The sequence below is a fragment of the Echinops telfairi genome, unplaced genomic scaffold (genome assembly GCF_000313985.2).
Source record: "Echinops telfairi isolate 266 unplaced genomic scaffold, ASM31398v2 ScPeMD7_7420;HRSCAF=8458, whole genome shotgun sequence".
In the NCBI taxonomy this organism is placed as follows: Eukaryota; Metazoa; Chordata; class Mammalia; order Afrosoricida; family Tenrecidae; genus Echinops; species Echinops telfairi.
Window position 1 is genome coordinate 27,781,757 of NW_022111320.1, and position 21,304 is coordinate 27,803,060.

The following is a 21,304-nucleotide window of genomic DNA, read 5'->3' on the forward strand; positions in this document are numbered from 1 at the left end:
ATATCTTTAGGCTATATTCCCAGTAGAGAGATGGCTGGATCATAAAGGACTTGGATTAGCATTTGTTTAAGGAAGTGCCACACTGATTTCCATAACGGTTGTCAAATTCTACTGCCCCACCAGCAGTGTAAAAGCATTCCAATCTCTCCACACCCTCTCTAGCATTCACTATTTTCTATTTTATTGAATTTTGTCAAAAGTGTTGGTGTGAGGTGATATCTTCTTGTTGTTTTAATTTGTATTTCTCTTGTTGCTAATGATTGCAAACAGTTCTTCATATAATTGTTGGCTGACATATGACATTTAGTTCATTTTGTCATTAAAATGTCATTTTTGTTAAATTGTTCATGTCTTTTGCCCATTTTGTGATTGGATTATTTACATTTGTCTTGTTAAAGATATAGTTTTCTATAGATTTGGGAGACTAGCCCTTTATCTGATGAATTGTTATTGATTTTTTTTAACCAATCTGTGGGCTCTATATCAACTTTTTGTGTGAAATCTTTTATTGTGCATAGATGTCGTATCTTGAGTAGGTCCTAGTTCTTCATTTTGTCTTCTGAAGTGTGAATATTTTTCATTATGTTTGGTAATGTATTAGGGGCCTTAAATTAGTTTCTATTTTTCATTGAAAATCTTAATTAATAATTGTGTGATTTAGATTTAGATCTTTGATACAACTTGAGTTTGTTTTTGGACATGGTGTGAGGTATGGGTCTTGTTTCATTATTTTATGGGAAAGATCTGGTTTTTCCAGCAGTATTTGTAGAAAAGGCTGTCTCTTGTGCACGTAATAAGTTTTAGTTCTTTACCAACAATTAAATTGGAAAAATTCAATTTTCTTTCATACAATTAAAGAAATTAAATTTCTTTCATACAATAAAGCCTTCTCATACAATTAAACTTATAATGGGATTCCTTCCTTGATATTTTATTTCAGTGGTTACTGGGACAACGAATTTAATTGGCCTAACGTGTTACGTGTTTTGGTTCTATAGCTTGGTGTGCTGCATAGTCCCTGTGAACTCACTGTTGTCCGTCCTGACTCATAGTTACCCATTAGGACAAGGAAGAATTACACCTGTGAGTTTCTGAGACTAAATCTTTACTAGAATAGACAGCCTTACAACTCTCCCAAAAGTTGATGGCGATTTTGAACTCCTGACCTTGTGAGTAGCAGCCCAATGAGTTATGTACAATGCCAAGGCTCAATTGGTCTTCATTTACAAGGCGCAAAAGAAGGGCAGTCAAGACTAGGAGATGTGAGATATGACTAGTTACCTGCAAGAACCACAGCCACCTTTGCTGTTAAGACAGTTAGAACTGCATGGTGCCCTGTTACTATTACTGAATAGTTTGATTAAGGGTTCTATAGAGAAATCCTGATAAAAAACGGAAACATGAAGAATATGATTTCAAATTTTCATGGACTATCGATTTTCAATAATTATGAGGGCTAAATGAACCCCTAACATTATTGCCTGAGATAATTTTTAAACCTTAAACCAAAGCGATCCATCGATTATCCTAAAAACTGAACAACCGTTTAGCTTAATTAGTAAAAGAAAACCGCTGCCAAAGTATTATATTCTTTTAAGAATTAATGACATAGGATCAGATTGACAACAGAAACTCAAAAGATAAGACGGGAACTTTATAGGCAGTAAGTCCATATTAACCAAGGAAGAACAACTTAATCAAGGAGGTGACAAGCGCGCACAACTCAAAAGGATGTAACTAATGCCATGTACTTGTAGAAATAGTGAATTGATGTATGTCTTGTTGTGCATATTCTGAACTACAAAAAGGCCAGTTTAAAAATCAAAATTAATATTAATTCCTCAAAATGTGAGCAATCACAAGCTCATTTAGAACAAATGAAAAATCATAAATTTTTATTTAGAAAATATAATGAACAAAATGGGAATTTAGAAGTTAAAAAGATGAGACATCAAAAGATTCATGAACAACAGAATTAAAGATAAAAAAATTTAAATATATAAACTTATTCTCAACATACACTGCATCAAGATCAAGACACTTTGTAAGTGCTGATACCAACCATTGAGTCCTTTGCTGAAGACTTGAGAGCTCTGTAAATTTAACCATGTCGTGATTGATAGGATTTGAATCAACTTGGTTGGACTATGATTCTCAGTAGTTTGGTAGTGATCCCCCTTAATGTGACCCAATTCAATGCAATCGATTCCATGATGCAATCTGCTGTAAGCAGCCAAGCACTTGAGGGAAGATTAGGGTGGATTGCAACCCCTTACTAAGGTCGTGACCCTGATACAATTGAAAGAAAATTTCTTCAGGAGTGTGGCTTACTTCTTACATAAGTTGTAGAGAGCTTGCTTGTTTCTTGCTGGACCTAGATAAGCATCTGACGCATCCAACCTCAGGTTCTTTGCACTTAAGTCCAATGGGCTACTGGATTGCCTGTTGCCCCTCGGGGCCAGCAGTAGCCTGCCATCTGACAAGCCATATGCCTGCTGGACTGGGATTCATTGGATTCTGCAGTCCCACTAAGTTCTGCCGACCTTCTATCCACCAGCCTGCACTCTCCCTGCTTCTCCTATAGCTACAGAAGTCCGGAGAAACCTCCAGTTTAATATCTAATTCATGGGCTTGAGTGGAACTGGAGTTACCCACTTTTACATGGTGTGAGCCAGCCCCTTCCTATCAATCAGTGTCTCTCTTTCATATATATGGATACATTCATAATATTGTGTGTATATGGTTTCTTTTATATAGCATTGTTTCAATGTGTATACACACACATATAGAATCTGTACTTTGGCCCTCCGGTACGATATCCTTGGGCCTCCAAACATCTTTTGCTCTCCGTGTCTTATGCGTTGGCCTGCCAGAACAACTGCTCTGGCCCTCCAGACAGCAAAATGCTCTGAACATCCCCAAACTCACAACTTTTGCTTTTGACTGGTCCCCATTGGCTTTCACTTCCATCATTGGTAGTTATTGATAAGATTATGTTTGGACAAGTTACAATTCTGCTCCATCTCTTGTTCTAATTCTTCCAATAAGTATGTCAGGCTCTTGAGTCTACTGTGTCACAGTTCCACCGACAATGACAGAGACCATCAGACTATGATGCTTGTGTATGGAATCTACCCCAACCCACTCCCATTGAGCTGATTCACACTACGCAACTCTAAACTGAGTTTGGAAGGCTGTAAATCTTCACAGGAACAGATAGTCTCAACTTTCTCCCATGAAGCGGCTGGTGGGTTTGAACCACTGACTATGAAGTGAGCAGTTCAACACTTAGCTGACAGCCCAACTGAAACAGCTATGCAAAGAGATATAGTTTTTAAAAAACTGCAGATAAATCAAAATGGAAATCTAAAATATGCTCAAATAACACTCAAAAGCAGAGAAAAGTGCACTGGGAAATTTAAAGACAAAAAATGAATAAATAGAAAGCAAGACATAAAATGATAAATTGAATCCTTAACACATCAATAATTTCTTTAAATGAAAATGGGTTAAAAACCTATAAAATATATAAATAAAAAGACTAAATTAAAAATTATGACCAAACTATATCCATAAATATTCAGGAACAAATAAATGAAGGTGTATGTTTACAGAAAATTCAATATAGGAGTGATTACAGCAGCTTTATTTATAACAGTCTTATGTATAATATTTATTTATAATAGCCCTTAAGCGCAATCTCGCTCAGAAGGTGAATAGTTAAACAAAACTATGGCATATGTGGGAATGTGTGACAGAATATACAAAACATAATGAAATATGGATTCATGCAACAACTCAAGAGAATTATGCTGAGTGAAAAAATAAAAACGATCATTTCATAAGATTAAACTATATAATTGCTTTTACATAACATTCTTACAATGATAGTATTATGGAAATTAAAACACATAAGTAATTGTCAGGTGTTGAGTACAGTGGGGTATTAGGTGTGGCTATAAAAGGTCCATCTGTGAAATCCTGAGTTGTTCTTAGAGCACATCAAGCCAGTTCCACCCCACGCATCATCCCATTGTCCAAGAGAAGGAAACACTGCCCAGTTCTCTGCCATCCTCACTACTGTTTCGATGCTTGAGCTCATTGTTAAAGTCACTGTGTCAATCCACCTCCTTACGAGTTTCTTCTTATCGCAGCCCCTCCCCTCGACCAACCGTGAGGTCCTTCTCCAGGGACTAGTTTCTCCTGACAACATGTCCAAAGTTTGTAAGAAAAAGTTTTACCATCCTTTCCTCTAAGGAGCACTCTGGCCATACTTCTTCCGAGACAAATTCGTTTGTCCTTTTAGCAGTACAAGGAACCTTCAGTGTTCTCCAACACCACAATTCAATAGCATGGATTCTTCTATAGTCTTCTTTATTCAATGTCCAACTTCCACATGCATATGAGACAACTGAAAATACTATGACTTGGGTTAGGCACACCTGAATCCTCAAAGTAACATCCTGGCTTTTCAATATGCTAAAGAAATCTTATGCAGCAGATTTACCTAATGCATTGCGTCTTTTCGCCTCTGGACTGCTGCTTCCATGAGCATTGATTGTGGACCCAAGCAGGACAAAATCTTGGACACTTTCAACCTTTGTCCATATATCATGATGCTACCTGTTGGTGTACTTGTGAGGATTCAGGCCTTTATACTGAGTTGTAATGCATACTGAAGACGGCAATCTTTGATCTTGAGCAGCAAGTACTTCTTTAAGTCCTCCTCATTTTCAGGATGCATGGTTGTGTCATCTGCATAGTCCAGGCTGCTGATAAGCCTTTCTCCATCCTGATGCTGCATTCTTCTTCATAAAATCCAGCTTCTTCGACGATTTGTTGAGCATAAGATTGAGTAATTACGGTGAATGGATACAGCCATAATTCACCCCTTTCCTGATTTTAAACCATGTAGTATGCTCGTGTTCTCTTCACACAACTGCCTCTTGATCCATGTACAGACCCTGGAGTCATGGAAATATTCTGCATACTGACTGCATCAATGTCACTATCTTGTCCTAAATTTGTGATATTGTAATAAACGTTTTCAATGCTATCCTTAAGGTAAATCAGCATAAAATGTGCATTGCATCTCTCTGTATAAGTTGTTACACTTGCATGTGAATTTGTAATTATCTGAACATAAATAAGGCAACTTAAAAAGTTATGCTAAACTGTGAATATATCCATTTGATGAGAATCAAATGTGATAATGTCAACTTGGGGGTAAAGATTAATTTCACCCAAATCATTCTGCCTTAGCATTTGTTCCTGGGAGTCAACCTCTAAATTGGAGTATCTGTGTTATCCTTGGAGAGGTTTTAGACCAGACTTAGTAGTATATGCTAAGGGGAAGATTCAACATAGTGCTAGAAGGAACCAGCACATGTTATCTGCTTAACCTCTAGGAAGATGAGGAACTTCAATTATGTTCAATCACATGGTGAATGATTCAATCATACCTTTAAAATAAAATTATCATGATTCTGGAGGCAGAAATTCGAGTGACTTTTCCTGATAGACATTACAGCAATATGCAGTAGGGGAATGTGTTCTGACTCCACATAGACATTTCCCATTAGGACTGTCCCTTATTCCACTTGTTACAACTCTTCTTTAGGCAGGTTCAAATTTGAAAATCACAGAAAGATGTTTACTTCTGTTTTATTGCCTATCAGGGCCATTTGATTGTTTGGGTCATAACAAATTAATGATAATACTGAAAAGTATTTGAACTCTTTGTAGATCACACCTGATAGTTTATGTTATGGAGATTACACAGAACATGGCATTGCACTCATGTAGAACCTATATATGGACGAAGAAGCAGGCATTTGAACAGTACAAGGGAATACTGTGTGATATCAAATTAAGAAATGTGCACTTCAGGTTTTATCCTTTTACCACACTTATTCAATCTGTATGCTGAGCAAGTAAGTCCAGAAGCTGCATTATCTGACGAAGAACTCGGCATCAGGATTGGAGGAGGCTCGTTACTAACATCCGGAATGCAGATGGCACAAACCTGCTGGCTGAAAGCAAGTAGCACTTGAAGCACTTGCTAAAGAAAATCAAGGACTGCAGTTCTTAGTATGGATTACAAATCAGTGTAAAGAAAACAAAGGTTTTCACAACTGGTCCAATATGCAACATCATGATAAACAGAAGGGAAAACTAGAGTGTGTCAGGATATCATTTTGCTTGGATCCACAGTCAATGCTCATGAAAAGAGCTGTCAAGAAATCAAACAACATATTGCATTTGCTGCACAAGACCTCTTTAAAGTGTTGAAGAGCAAGGATGTCACATTGAGGAATAAGGCATTGTATTAGTCTAGGTACTTTGGAGAAACAAATCCACAGCAACTCATGTATAAGAGAGAGTTTTATGCAAAGAAAATGTGCATCACGAAAACATCCCAACCCAATGCTGCCCAAGCCCACAAGTCCAACATTAACCCATACCCAACACCAGTCCACAAAGTCCTCCACCTCACAAAATAGAGGCAATAATGCCGACTGCAGGAGGAAAGCTGAGTCAGTGAACGTGTAAGCATCTCAGCACTGGCAGGGGTCTCCACACGGCTGCTCCAGCACCCAGGGCTGCATCGGGATAGATCCATGCGGCTTCTCCTTGGGGATGTCTTGGAGGAAGTCAATCTTGCAAGCTGAAGCAGGGAACTGCTGAGGCAGCTGCACCCGATGCAACCATCACAAAACAAGAGACCCGAGAACTAGAAAGGCGAGGCTTCACCACCCATTTATCCCTCCGCCTTTCAACCAGCACCACATGTGATTATCGGCCAGGCTGGCACAATTAACTAACTCAGGCGTACCTGCCCTAAGTCCTGGTATTTTCAATCACCTTATATGCGTGTGAAAGTTGGGCAATGGATAAGGAAGACCAAAGTCAATGCACTTGTATTGTGGTGCCAGTCAAAAGATTGACAACCCCTTGGACTTCCCGAAGAACAAACGAATCTGTTTTGTTAGAAGTACAGCTAGAATGCTCTTTTCACATAGTTTGGTCATGTTATCAGAAAAGAATAGTCCCTAGAAAACAACATCATGCTTGGTTGAAGACCAGGGAAAAAGAAGAACACCATCAAGGGGCTGGATTGACCCAGGGGCTGCAACAATGGTCTCAAACCTAACAGCTGTTATGAGGATGATGCAGGACCGGGCATAGTTTAGTTCTCTTGTTTATGGGGTTACTGTGAGTTGGAACTGACTCAGTGGCACCTAATAGCAATAGTTTGTATCTCTCCCTCAATATATATATAGAATCTCATGCTTCATTGTTCAATGTCTTATGCAGGAATACTAAAATTATTCTACTCATGGCCATTGATTCTGACCCATGGCAACTCCATAGAACAGAATATAAGATGTAACTCTTTCCAGGGACAGAAAGCTGCATCTTTCTCTTGCAATCCAACCTATAATCCACTATGTCATGAGGGCTCCTTATTTTGCCACAGAATCCTACAATCTTGAAACTGAAGGCTTGAATTTTTCCTCCCAGTTATTTTAGCTTGAATCATGCTGAGCATGTTCTTCTCTTTTGGTTTTCTAACTTCAGTTCTTGGCATATTTTATTGTAATCCTCTGTTTTGTCTTCTCGAGTTGTCCTTTGAAGTGTTCTACTCAGCTCTTCATCATGTCTTTAATTTGCAACTACTGTGTTCAAGAGCAAGTTTCAGAATGTCTCGTACACACACACACACACACACACACACACACACATGATGTGTTTTATGTCACCCCACCACTCCTCTGTTCATCTCCCTTCCTTGGACTGTCATGCCCTTACTAGTAAGAACTATCTCTTACAAAATTGAGACTATGAGTTCTTCAAGTTCTGGGATCTTATCTTTTCATGTTTTGGGGTTTATTTGTTTTTTTTGTTTTAATCACCTAGACTTGACATTTGTCTAAATAAATAGTGAACTGTGGAAATATTTTAAGAACATTAACTTTTTTGGTAGTGGTCTTACAAGAATTTATTTCATGTCTCTTTTACTTAATAACAGACATAGGTGTAGAGGAGATTGAGTCCCAATTGGTTCAAGTCAGGACAGTTTTATCCTCCTATCATTAATAGCTAAAGGATTGTCATATGAACAAAGGTGGGACCATCTCCATGAAGTGAAGGATTTTAACTGATGGTTTCATTGTTGGGGGAAAAGAGATCATCTCTTTTAGCAGAAAATTAGAAAGTATGAGGGACGTCAGCTTGAGAATGAAAAAAACACCCAAAGGAGAGAAAAGCTGAAAAAATTACAGAAAAATTAGTCCCGATAATAATGTGGACCTTTCCATCAAATTAAACATAAGCCTCCTCTAATTCTGAATTTTCTAACTTTGTAAGTCAATGCATTTCCTTATTTTACGTTTATAATTCATTTTGAGCTGAAATTTCCATTGCTTGATATAAGTACTTCCTGATATAACTTGAATTTTTCCTAAATTGTATTTACTTTGTTGCTATTGCTGAGAATATATACAGCACGAAGCATTACAATTCAACTATTTCTACACAGATGGTTCAATGAGGCTGGTTGTAATTTTTGAGTTGTACAATCATTTCCTCCTCCTTTTCTGAGTTGTTACATTCACACTGTCCCTAAGGTTCATATTTAATAGTTCTAGTTGTTATTGCCAATTATATCCCATAGAGGTAGATTTTAAAAGAACACACTATTCAAGGCAGAGCTTTGTATCATTTAAGTTAAACTATTTCTCAGTTTTAAAAAGGATTTAGGAGACATTTTTGGTTTAAAGTTTAAGGATTATGTCAGGCCAATTCGTTTCAGGGCTTTCAGAAGTCTGAAGTCTATGAGAATATGAAATTCTATTCTGAATTTCCCTTTTAAGGAAATTCAATAGATAAGAACTATCAATAGATAAGGACTCATCTATTGACTACTTGATAAAAGTATTCAGTAACTGAAGCCAGAAAGCAATAATTCTTCTGGGTTCATGGCCAGCCAAGGAGGCAGTTGTTCACGGAGGCAATGAGCCACACATTCCAGATCCTCCTCCTGGTCTTGACTCTCTTTCTTCCTCTGCTGCCAAGAGAGTAGAGACTAGTTACTGTGCCTTGAATGACCATACATTCACATTATTTTATCTATAGACTCCAGTTTGCATTATACAGTTATAGTCATAACATTTCTTATTGATACTTCTTTTGCTTATACTCGTTAAATATTATTATTTTATATCAAACTTTGCACTGCCTGGTTAGAGCCCCACTTAAGATCTTTAGGAAGAGATCAAGTATGACTATTATGTTTAAAAACAGAGAGAGAGAAGGAGAAATGTATATCTGGTTCTACAATGGGTATCCATTAAATAATCACTCAGATATAAACACAAATCATTCATATTAAAAATAAATGCGACCATTGTGGAATCATAGTCAGAGTTAGAGCTCCTAAATCATGATATTCCTTTCCATCATGTAAATTTATATATAGTCCTTATGCCTCAGTTTATTTGCCATATAAATTCATGAAGTAATTTGATCTTTTATATCTAAGCATATATATATACATACATATATATATATTCACTGCCATGGAATTAATCAAGTCAATACTGACTCATAGTGACCCCTGTGAGTTTCTGAGACCGTAACTGTTAACAGCAGTAGCCCAGTCTTTCTGCACCACAACTGCTGGTGGTTTTGAACTGCCGACGATGCAGATGGAGCACAATGTGCAACCACGGCACCACCAGGTGTTTGGGCAAATTTAGGGATTGTTGGAGATGCAGAAGTGGAGTGGCAACTAAAATATTCTGGTCCCAAAGCTGAAATATATAGATGAAACCATGCAGGAAGCTCAAAGGCAAGGAACAGAGGGGTAGAAGTGAAGGAAAAAAGTCTTCTTTGTCCATTATGTTGAAAGTGATTTCAATAGCCAGGAGACTGTGATTGAAGTCAGCAGCATAGTGCTGTGGGACAAATAGAGCCCTTTATTTGCCTTTATGAAAACCTGGCTCTATTCTTATGGCAGTTTTACAACCTTTCACAATCAAGATTTAACCACCGGGCCCTAAACGGACTACTTGGGCTTGTTCACAGACCATAGCTGAATGACTTTAATGCTTCCTATCTACTTTAATCTCCCGTTTGATTCGTCCATTGACTTTGCTCTTTGATAAAGAATTTATATTTGAGGATGTCTTCAAAAGCAATGCCTGAGTGAAGAAAGAGGAGGCGTGGCAGGAAATGAGACCAGAGAAGTAGTCCAGGCCTGATCATGAAGGAGTTTTGTTTAAACTCTTGTCAAGAAAGTTTTAAGAAGCCTCTGAAACCTCCTGGTGGCTACTATTAGTTTTTCTGTTAATGGGCCTTTGTGCCATTCTAAACTAATTTCCTTTTACCTTTCCCTTTTTAAATTCTGCTGTTTTGCCAGGAGTCCCAACTATGTAAATCCCTCTCATACACCAGGTGCAGCATATTGGTTCCCTAGAAGGTGATCCTTTCTTTTATGACACACACAAAAGGAGAATTCAGGCCAAGAATTTTGCCGTGCATACAAATATGAGTCATTGGTGCTTCATTTATTTAAATTGTAAAATAAAGCAGATATGAAAATTGGATATATTTGAGCAATATTGTAATTTGTGAGCTTCAAACTGTGACTACTGACAAGATCTCCTAAATGTAAGAATGCCCTCATTAATATACCAAAGTCTGCATTTGTTTGCTTATTTTCTTGTTCACTCTACTAAGTGAAGTAGTTTGTCCCATCAATTACTTGTGTTTAGGTCCCAGCTATATCATTTAATAAGGAGTCCTGGTGGTGATGCATGTTAGCTATTGGGCTGCTAACCACAGAGTTATTGGTTTAAACCCACCAACCTATCCACAGGAGAAAGGTAGAAGTCTCTGTTTCCATAAATATTTATAGTATTGGGTTCTGGTAAAATATGGCTACATAGGCAGAAATCCATATATACCCTCTGTAACAAAACCCAGAAACAAGTGGAGAAGAGGTAAAATCCTGGACCTCTGAACTTCCCAGGAGTGGGCCAGATGCCAAATGAGGCAAGTGAGGGGAATAGCCCACATCCAGAGACCAGCCAAACCCCAAAGCAAACTGGCTGCCATTGAGTTAATTCCAATTCATAGTGACCCTATAGAACACAGTAGAACTGCCCCTGTGGGTCTCTGAGACTGAATCATAAGTGGAGTACAAAGCTACTTCTCTCTTATGTGGAACAGCTGGTGGTTTTGAGCTGCTGACCTACTGGTTAGTAGGAACCTCAAATTCTCAGTGGGCTGACTGTTCACCAAACAATCTCTCTTACAGCAGCAGTTTCACCAGACTGGGAGAAGGAGAGTAGACCACTGCCTTGCTCCCTGTACCCAAGAGTAGATGTGCGATAACCTGGCATCGAATCTAAACCTACGAAAGATCCCCCTACATACCTGACACGGTGGATGTACACTGAAGGAGAGTGGACCTGAAAGGGCCTCACAGGGTAAGTTAACAAAGGAGAATCTGAAATATACAAGCATCCCCCTTAACCCTTGGGGATTAAGGGGACATTGCCTTGTTCTGTGGAAGCTGTGGACACTCTAATTTGACACTTGGCCCACTTCTGACATGCAGCTCAAGCACAGACACAAACCCTTGGTCCTGCGTTGGCAGGAGTCTGGTCTGGCATCTTCAGACATTGGCTTTCTCTCTCCCTTCCTTGTAGAGGCAGCTGTTCCAGCCATTTACCAACATTCTGTGGCCACCAGAGGAGCCCATCTGGAGACGAGGCCCTTGATGACAGTGGCAAACGGCTCTGACTTTGGGACTTTTGTTGTTATTATTATTGTTTTTGCTTGTTCTTGTTTCTTTCTCTCTTCTCTAACAAATTTTTAGGTGTGCTATTTGGATGTATTCTCGGGTTTTTGTTTTCTTCTGTTTGTCACTGGTGCCTATTCCAAGTCTGCTGTTGCCAAAGAACCCAGTCACGCTCAACAGTTCGACAACTACCATTAGTGAATGGGGAAGAGTGCTCACTCCAGTGCCATTTGAACAACAAACAGAAATAAACACAAAAACAAACAAACAAAAAACAACAGTATGTCTCAGGAACAGAAATAAACCACAATACACATGGAGAAAAATAGCGAGCTTGGTACAAGCAAGTGACGAAAAACATAGGTCCAGTGGAATTCTCAGGAAAAGAAAAGGGAATGGAATTACTCATGAGTGACTTCAGAAAGATGATTTTCAATTGTTTACAATAGATAGAGAGAAAGATAAAAAGAGCTCCAGAAACAAAGCAAGACAGACGAGAGAAGAAATCAGGAGAACACGGCAAGAAGAATCTGAGAAAATGAATGAAAAATTAGAAGTCCTAAAACAACTCCAAATATAAATCAAGAAGTTACATACTAAGATATTAGAACGAGATAACACATTGAAAGTGGAAAGCAGTAGAATTGAAGCAATGAAAGCCTGCAGTAGAGAGCTTGGAGACAGATCTTTTGAGGACAAATGAACAAGAAACTCTGAAGAAATACTAAGAATTGTATGGAGCACTATCAAAGAGACTAATTTATATTTGATAAACATTCTAGAACAAGAAGAAACGAAAAACAAAAGAAGAAGAAGATGCCCACACAACTACAGAGAAAATAGTCCAGGGAATAGAAGAAAATATCCCTAACATGCTGAAAAAACAAAAAAATAACCATTCAAACAGTTGAAAGAATTAAACTCAAAAGAAAATTACTACAAAATATCACAGTCAAAATATTTAACATCAAAGAAAAGGAAAGAATTCTGAGGGCAACTTGGAAAAAACAAAATATTGCTTTAGAAAGATAATCAATAAGAACTAAGCTTGGAGTTTCCCATAGAATCTCTGAGATAGTGCATCCAGTGGCATCGCCTGGGAAGGTGTTCTCTGGTCACAGTGATTTTTTTCATAAAAGCAGTTTCCCTGGAACCTTGTTTTTTAGGGATGGCTGATTTAAGAGAACAGCACGGGGTTGTTAAATTTTTTTCCTGCTTAGGAAACATGCTGCAGAAACTGCTGTGATGTTGAACACAAGGACAGTGCTATGTGAAAAACTCCAGTGTATGAGTTGTTTTTTCAATTCAAAAAAGGTGAAACGTCGACCGATGACAAACCTCATTCTGGACGTCCTCATTCTGGATGTTCAGGAACCTCATTCTTGAATGGACAGAAATGTTCACTGATAGTGCATTTGGAGTTCATTCCACCAGGTCAGACTGTTAATCAAGCTTTCTATTTATAGGTTCTGAAGAGATTGCATAACAGAGTACAATGTGCAACTAAAAAAGGCCTGATTTCTGCAGACAGGGAACTGGTTTTCCCACCACAACAAAGCATCTGCTCAGGCAGCCATCTCAGTGCACCAGTTTTTGGTAAAAAAACCAACTGTATGCCTCTCTTGCTCCATGCACTTTACTTAGCTGACCTTACTCCATGCAATTTATTTTTGTTTCCACGAATGAAGAATGACATGAAAAAAGTGATTGGACAATGTAGAAGAGGTGGAGAAAAAATGAGGGAGGTGCTATCAACCATCCAAACAGATGAGTGTGAAAAATGTCTCCAAGAATGGAATCATAGATTTGAAAAATTTACTAAGTATAACAGAGTATTTTGAAGGTGATAAGGTTGTTTTGTTAAAAAATAAATAAAGTAGATGCATAGTGTTAAAAAATCCATTTTGGGGGGTTACCCCTGCATATATGGAAAAGCAGAAAAACATGACTCATATTCAAGAGGGTGACCCCAAATGACATATCACATCTGAAATAAACTCTAATATGAACAAACAAACAAATACAGAAAAGTTGATAACCAGCTCAGGTCCAGTGTGCATCAGAAGGGGATCAGCCAACAAGGTTTGAACCATTAAAATCAGGTTTCTCCCTTTGATCTTCTATATTCATCTCTCCAATACACTCTGCTTAGTAATCACTTTCCTCTCATCCCTCTATCATGGATAGAGAGAGATCGCTGGAAGGCTTATTTCTTTTGTAGTTCCTCAAAATGTATAAGGTTCCCAATGTCATCCATAGCTGTCTGCAAACTGGATTCTCACAACTTAGGCTCTGATACTATTCCCTCCTTCAATTTTAGATTATATGATTCACAATCCTTTGGTGACTGATAATCCTGTACTTCTCACATTTGGACTCAGTTAATATCTCATTTAGATGGCTACTTGTTTAGAGACAAGCCTTTAAGACCCCAGATGCAAGTATAACCTGATTTCAAACACAGGCAAAGATGTTATCAGACTAGAAATCTACATACTCTTATCATCTATGAACATAGATGCAAACATTTGAACAAAATTCTAGCTAATAGAATTCAACAAAATACTAAATGTATATATATATTTATTATGATCAAATGGGATTTATTTCAGGTACCAAAGGGTGGTTCAACAGTAAAGCAAAACAATCAATGTAATACACCATATAAGTTAAAATAAAAGAATCATATGTTTACATAAATTAATCCAAAAATGTCACTGGACAAATTTCAAAATTCGCTTTTGATAAAAACAAACAATAAAATACAAATAGAAATGAAAATCCTCAAACTATTAAAGGCCACATCTGAAAACTCAATGGCCAGCTTTTCTCTCAACGGAGAGAAAGTGAAAGCATTCCACCTCTAACTGGAAACCAGCAAGGGATGCCCTTTGTCTCCATTCTCATTTACTATCATCCTGGGAATCTTAGCCAGAGCGATTAGACATCAAAAAGAAAGCAAAGGTGCCCAGACTGGCAAAGCATCAACAAAATTCTTTGTTTTCAGATGAGAAATATTATTTTATATTTAGAAAACCCTAAAGACTCGATAATAAAATTGCTGGAACTCATTTAAACTTTTGATCTCATGGCAGGCTCTAAGATCAACTTAGAAAACTCAATGGCATTCCTGCGTATTAAGTAAAAGAACTCTGAACAGAGATGACATTGACAATAACTCCTCAAAAGATGAAATCCTTAGGTATAAACCTCAACAGAGAAAGACTTGAACAAAGAAAACTATAAAAGATACTGTAAGAAAGCAAAAGAGATGTGGATAATGGGAAAATATCCCATGTTTATGGATAGGAAAACTTAATATTGTGAAAATGGCAATACTATCTAACGCAATCTATAAATATATTGCAATCCCAATCCCAATCCCAGAAAACCTATTCAAATAAATGGAACAACTAATCACCAACCTTATATGGAAAGGGAAGAAACCATGAAAAAGCAATACACTGATTGAAAATAAAATAGGGGGCCTCTTGTCTCCTTATTTAAAAACCAATCACATAGCCATTGTCAAAAAAGCTTTGTATTGGTACAACAATAGACCACCAATGGATCAGAATACCCAGAAATATAACCAGGCACCCGAAAACACCAAACTCTAAATTCACTGCCATTGAGTCAATACTCACTCCTCGTGACCCTACAGGATTTGGTAGAACTGCCTCTTTTGTGTTTCTGAGACTGTAACTTGTTAGGAGTATAGAAAGCTCTGTTTTTCCCTGCTGGTGGTTTTGAACTGCTGAACTTGGAGATTACAGCCCAACTTGTAACCACTAGACCACCAGGGCATACAGACACCAACATCCAGAGATACCGGATTTTTGATTGAGGACTGAAACACAGTAAATGGGATACAGATAGTCTTTTCAACAAATGATGCTGAAAAGTTCGAGCTCTACTTGCAAAGGAATGACGCAGGACCAGTACCATATACAAACACTAATTCAAGATGGATTAAAGACCCAACTAGAAACCCTAGAGCAATGAAGGTTATCCATTAAAAAATTGGAACAAATTCAGAGTCCTTAATACAAGGCATGAACACCCTACCAAAAACCCGCATTACAGAAGAAAAACCAGAGGACCGAGACCTCCTAAATTTAGGACATTCATGTACATCAAAGAACTGAATCAACAGACTGAAAAGAAGACCCACATATTGGGAAAAACATTTTGGTAGTGACATATTGGATAAAGACCTAATCTCTAAGTCTATAGAAAATTGCAAAATCTCAGATAATAAACACACAGGAGAAAAGTTTCCCAGTATCACAATACAATCTATATACTATAACCACACCATCAAGTCAGTTCTGACTCAGAATGACCCTATGTAAGGGGTTTAAGACTCTAAAATTTTTTGATGTTTTTAATTTCATTTGTTTATTGTTTATATCCCTCTCTTTTTTCAGGTCTTCTTTAATTTAAGCCATATTTTTCAATTTTCAGTGTATAACTTCATTAGGATTATTTCATACTTTTGATGCAAGTCTATAACTTGATTAAAATTATTTCATACTTTCGATGCTTTTGTAGAGGGCATTTCTAATTTCAGTTGCTAGGTGTACATTGCTACCATATGAACATACGATGCGTTCTTTGCATGTGTACGTGTGTATGTGTTTCTCTTATTCCTTTTCCTCCTTCCTCCCTTTCTTTGCTTCCCCCTTCCCCTTGCTTCCCTGGAAACATCAGTCAACTTCTTTTTCTTGATTTTTTTTTTTAAGTTTTAGAGTACCTGTTTATATAGTATTTATCTTTATGACATCGGTAGTTTGCTGAGCATAATGTCTCCTAAATTTATCATAGTCATAAGTTGTTTACAGTTTCATTATTGTTCTTTTTGGATACATAGGATTCCATTTTATGTACGTACCAGAGTCCTCCACAGATGGGAATATTGTTTGTTTTCATCTTGTTGTTGTTATTGTAGATATTGTTGATATAAACAAGGGTGTGCCTATATCTGTTGATTTATTATTTTGAGGTGCTATACATTGAGTAGGTGGTTAGGTCATAAGGTAAAAGTTTGTTTACCATGTATAACATTTTGTTTACCATGTATAACATTTTGTTTACCATGTATAACATTTGTTTCAGGAAGATACTGTTTTCCAGAGTGATCGTACAATTCTGCAATCCCACAAGCAGCGTCGAAGTGTTGCAGCTTGTCTACATGCTCTCCAGCACTTCATCGCTTAAAAAATAAAAGTACTACTAACCTGTGAAGTGGTATCTCATTATTTAATTCCTATTTCTCTTATAGCAAGTGATTGGGAGCATTTTTCACATTTGTTGGCCTCCTGGTTATCATTGGTTAATTATTTAGTCATGCCTTCTGCCTATTTTTTATTTGTGTGTGTGTTACCCAGTAACAAATAAACAGACCAGTTGCTCAGTTGATCTACACGGAATCCTTTACAACAGCCAAACTGCACGTCAGAGAACTTAAGTAACTTGGCTTATCGTTGGTGAGGGTAGACCTGGAATCAGATCCCAGAGCTCAGATCTGCTGTAAGGCAGAATCCAACCTCTGAGTTGGATCCAGCAGCTGAGCTCCGAGGGGCACTTGGGGGGTCAGCCTGCTGAGTGCCCAACAGATGCCCGGGTTCTTGCTCCGATGTGTGTTTGTCTCCAGGCTGTCTGCAGAACAATCGTCGGAGAAGCCAAATGTCTCACATTTATTATTATCTGCCTCAGACATCTTAATTAAGTGCTTTGGAGCCTGCACCATACAATCAAACTCTAAATACTTTTCTCTCTCTGGACACACACATGAAAAAGGAAGCTAAAATTCCCGTCTGCTGTTCAGATTCCAGTGATTGATTTTTGCTCTTGCTTTTAACCTACTTTCTCTCCAAGAGTGCAAGTTCTCCAACACGATCAGATGAAAGAAAGGCACATCCGTGCCACTTGGGTGACAGAGGGAGGGGGATTAAAATGCCCTGATAAGGGACTGAGCTGATGGTTCAATAAGAGAAGGGTTACGGGACCTTCAATTAAACCTTGTTTAAACTTGAAAAATCCTGTTTTGAAACCTCAGTAAAAGGTCTTTTCACTTCCAAGGTGAACTTTGCTGCCATGTATACACATGCACAAAGAATAAGAAAATTGAAGAGAAAGAAAACAAGAAAGCAAACGAATGATCTGTTACACAGCAAAGCATTTATCAACTAAGGCCCAGAGAGCTCACTCCGTATTTCTGGATCTCCAGATAACCCATGCAGGCAGAGCTCGGGCGAGTTTTCCAGTTCTCATTCTGCATGGCCCGTGTTCATTTTTATTTCATGCAATTGGTATGACTGGAGTTTGTCTTGCAAAAAAAATAAATAAATGAGCCATCTAGTTTCTGATGCTGTATTTAGAATATAAGTGGCCAATAGGTAATTTGAGGGAGAGAAAGGTGGGGAGAGAAATAATGCAGCTCATTTTATAGGTGAAAAAGCCAATGCCATTTTAGGAGTTACAATGTATTGAGCACCTAAATGATGTATGTTATCGTGGTGGTGTGTTACGGAGCTGATTCGGACCATGCTGGCCATGTAGGGCAGAGTAGAACTGCCTGATAATCAGGTTTCCCAGGTTGCAATTTTTCCCAGAGAGCCCCAGTTCTTTTTCCCAAGGAGTGGCTGGCGGGTTGAGACTGCTGGCCTTTCACTTCACAGCCAAGCACGCAACCGATGAGCCCCGGGGCTCCTAGACTCTGCAAGACTCCTATTAGGTTATTTGCAGATGCTATTTTATTTAATCTTCACAGGATGTCTCTGAGGTCAGTTTTCACATTTATAAGAAGCAATGAGGTGTAAAAAGCATACGTTAGTTTGGTGGTTCAATGCTTCAGCTTAAACACTGATTTGTGTTACTCGAAAGCCAAACTTTGTTCTAATATGACAGTGTTTCCCAGGTTATATCTTTCGACAAGATTGCTTTTATAGAATAGTACGGTGGACAAAAACCCTGGTGGCACAGTGGATAAGCACTCACTGCTAACCAAAAGGTCTGTGGTTTAAATTCACTATCTGTTCCATGGGATAAAGATGAGGCTTTTTGCTTCCACAGAGACTTATGGCCTAGGAAACCCTGTGGGAACGTCTGGCCCTTGAATGAGTAAGGCCTGACAAATCAAGACTAGCTGACATCATACCTCTCACCCAAGAGTGGTTCCAGCCATCACATGGTGGGGATGGTCGGTATCATTTCTTAGATGCCGTTCGTTCAGTGTTAGGTTAGACAGTTCCAACTAACAGCAACCTTCTGGACAGCTGAACAAAACCCTGCTGCCCTGCACCTTCCTCCCTATTGTTCTTATGTTTGAGCCCATTGATGCAGCCGCCGGGCCAACCCACGCTGTTGAAGGTTTTCCTGATTTTTGCTTCCCTGATACTGTTTTCCCCCAAAAAAACCATTTTAATGGGAGTTGATGCACCTATATCATTCCATCGTTCAATCGCATCAAGCAATGTTATACAATTGCTACCACAACCAGGTTCAAAACATTATTTTTCTTCATGAACCCCTTGCCATCACCTCCCTTACACACACACACACACCACCCCTAAACCTGACAGAAACCCTTATTCTACTTGCTGTCCCTATGGATTCATCAATCCTGGGTTTCCTATACTGAAAAGCAGAAAATCATTTAACAAAATTTCAAGAAGGTGACCCAGTGACACAACACATCTGAAATAAACCCCAATATGTACAAACAAACAAAAAACCCCAGAAAATGTTGAAAACTAAATCAGGTCCAGCATGCATCGGAGGGGTTATCAAGTGGCAGGTTTCAACCGTTCAAGTCAGGTATGTTAGGCAGAGTTCTCTAGAGAAACTAAACCAGGACACTTATGATTTTAGATAGATAATAGACAGATAGATAGGTTTTACAGTGAGAGGGAATAACAGCTAATTAGTGCACACAGCAGTACATAGGGTTCAGTTCAATTCACTTCCGTGGAGCAGTTAATATACTGGAAGTCCTTCAACTCACATGAACTGCCAAGTCCAAGGTCAAGGAAGCAGACAGCAGAGTCCTCCCTCTGGCAAAGCAAGCAGAGTCTGCCCACAGGCAGCAAGCAGCAGTGTGGATCACCAAAAGTCAGTAGCTTGGGAGCTTAGTGAAGCAGGCCTGGATTGGATTTTGAATGCAAGCAATGCAAAGTGACAGGATCCACCAGCCTCAAGCTCAAGTGATGTGCACACCAGTAGCTTGGAGAAGCAGGTCTTGAAGGTGCCTCAAGCTTTAACAACACAGTCCACAGGTTGGCCTATCCTACAAGTAGTATAGCTCACAGGGGGAGGCAGAAAACTAGCCAAAGTAGCAGCACACATGCTCCAGTACACTCAGATCACCAGAGAGCAAGAGAGTGGGGGTGGGGTGGGGCAGGCCTTACAGAGCCATTTATCTCTTTACCCTCCCATCAAACTGTGACCTGATTAATCCCACATGTTCCTATTGGTCAGGTTGGCACAATAAATCTACCTATCATATCAGGTTTATAATTTTGAACTTTTATAGTTATCTGTCCAATGCATTCTATTTGGTAACTAATTTCCTCGCATTCCACTATTATGGATAGAGGGAAATCACCAAAAGCATATTTCCTACGTAGATCCCACAAATGTATCTTGGGCTCCCATTGTCATCCACAGCCTTCTGCAAAATTGATTCTCACAATTTAGGCTCTGATACTATTCCCCTTCAACTTCTGATTCTATGATTTACAGTCCTTTGGTGACTGATGTTGGTGTGCTTGTTCCATGTGGTCTTAGCTGACATCTCATTTAGATGCTTGCTTGATTGGAGACAAGCCTTTAAGACCCCAGACACTATTTTATCTGATAGCCGAGCATCACCTAATTTCTTCACTATACTGTGCAATAGCACCCATATTTTCTGTATTCCCTTTCTGAGGGTGACTATTGAGTAGGGCCATGATGTAAGAACTATTTTTTCTTAAATTGAAGCTGGGATTTAGTGTGAAGTACAAACCCATTCCTGAATCTATGTTTGTTTTTCCCATGTGCCTGTGGCTCTCTTTCAAAAACTCATTGTTAATTTATGGTAGAGGGTCTTATCGATCATGCCCTTGGGCATAACTGTCTCCCCTTAATATTTTCTTTGATTAGCCCTTGGTACTAATTTTCTTTTCAGATTAAAATAATAATAATAATATAAAGATACAAATACAAATAATGAGTAAGAAAGAAAAGAGTACCATCAATATTTAAAAAGCCAGGGAAGAAATTTTTTGTCAGGGAACAAGCAAGAAATACTTGTACCTAGAACAAATTCAGGTTGGGTCCAGAGGGAGGTCAATGGACCAGTATCACGCTTGATCCAGAATAATCAAGGTTGCATTGATCTTTATCTGATAGTAAAGCTGTTCGAGACCCTACCCCATGGCCAGAGGGGATCTGCCAGCGGCTTAATCTGACTAGATGCTCGGCAGATGGATTTTTGGCCCCCACTGTCCT